This window comes from Rhagoletis pomonella, unplaced genomic scaffold, assembly GCF_013731165.1.
Source record: "Rhagoletis pomonella isolate Grant_MI unplaced genomic scaffold, Rhpom_1.0 Rhpom_scaffold_00006, whole genome shotgun sequence".
Taxonomy (NCBI): domain Eukaryota; kingdom Metazoa; phylum Arthropoda; class Insecta; order Diptera; family Tephritidae; genus Rhagoletis; species Rhagoletis pomonella.
The window spans coordinates 14,417,867-14,419,682 of record NW_023458560.1 but is presented as its reverse complement, the minus strand read 5'-3'; positions in this window follow the sequence as shown (position 1 = coordinate 14,419,682).

Genomic DNA, 1,816 nt, shown 5'->3' with positions numbered 1-1,816 from the left:
GGGAATACCCTTTATATTTTAGCCAAGAGTGATAGAGACAAGATGGCGGCATGTTATGGAAAATAGTACGAAACAAAAATTGCTTCACGAAACCCTGGTTGGTTGGTCCTCTTTACGCACCTATTTACACCTTTTCAGAAAGGGGGCATTTCCATACCAGCCTCGTAAACTTACGAGTTTTACACGGTTTAAGACTTTACGAGTTTACGGAAATCCCCTAATTATTTTTTACCCCACGTCTCCATTTTCTACTAAATGTGTCTTAACATTGTCAAATTTTTGTTTTAACTTTGTCCCGTTTTCCCATGTGGGCAACTTGTTGTCTTAAGATATCACTTTCGAAACGGCATCAAGCCAATCAGACGTCTACATTTTAAGACGTTTTCTAACCGTAAATCTGTGGTGTTGTTGTTTCACGTACAAAATTGGAAAACGACGCCGTCTACATTTTATCACACTCAAAGGTATGTTTTTTACGCGTCTACATTTTGCAGCCTCGCAGCAGCGTGGCATTATGGCAATACCAATCAAAGTGTTTTAGTTTATTGGGCACGGTTTACGTATGTGCATTTGATTTGAGCGCAATGGCTTATTAAAGCAATCAAATCAAGGAAAAGAAAGAACAAATATTAGCAATTGTTAATTAAGTTAAACAATTAAAATTTTTCAGAACCAAAATCGAAAGGCGACATAAAAAATAGACGCAAAGAAGAAATGTCTGGCAACACCAGTAAAGGAGTGCTCACAGTTTGATGTTAAAAATGTCCCAAAATGAAGACGTCTACATCAAAGATAACACGATTCGAAACTCTTTCTCAGAGCTTTTAATACTGATTCAAATGAAATATGTATATATGTCGGTCCTAGGCCATAAAGCAGAGAAACTCTTACTTGTTTGAAGTATTTTTGTTCCAGCTGTAACGGACAATATCATTTTTTTAAGGTCTGGGGGCAGATTCTGTAACCAATTAGCGACAATTTTCGAATGGGTATCGGTTTTGTTGACGTATTATATGAAACTAGTGAACCCGCATGGCGTCAAAACGCCAGCATTTAATTAAATTTTTTAAACAGGTGAAACCCTATTCAAAATCCTCTAAAAATATTCCTAATGATTAATCTAAACAATTTCTCAGTGATGAGAGGTGGCATGGTGTCGGTTTTCATTTCATCAAATTTCAAATCTCCCTGTAACTTCAAAAAATATAACCTGTGCATATCTATGTAGAGTCCCAGTCCTTTAATTTGACTTCTCATATTGGAAATTCGAAATACGGTGCAGATGTGATGACCTTCAAAAAAAAATAGATGTTACTCTAATTAAAAATATTATCAGCCTATAGTTTTCTTAAAACTCTTTCGTTTGACACTAATATTTCGATATTTTATTTATGAATCTTTCGTATAAGTAAAACAACTAAAATTTTTCGCCCGGCATTTTTATACATATTGCAATTAACCGATGAATTAAATTGAATTTAATTTTTTTAAGCACATGGCAACTCTCCTAAATACAGTTCAAAAATAAATTATTTTCAAATCCATTTCGATTGATACCCATCTTTTGACAATCAATTTAACTGTTTAGGCCAGCGTCTTAAATACGCCATTTAAGAGCCACCCTAATATTTAACATTTGAACATAAGACAACAGTTAACTGCTTTCTATTGTCGAACGCTAGTTATGTTAAAATTTCCCTCGCTCAAAAAGCCGTTCGAAAGGCTAACGTGATTAAAAAGAAAAAGAACGGATTTTACTTGCTTACCGAATATCCATTTGAGTAGACGTCTTGCAGCCACCAATTTTCATCGCCTC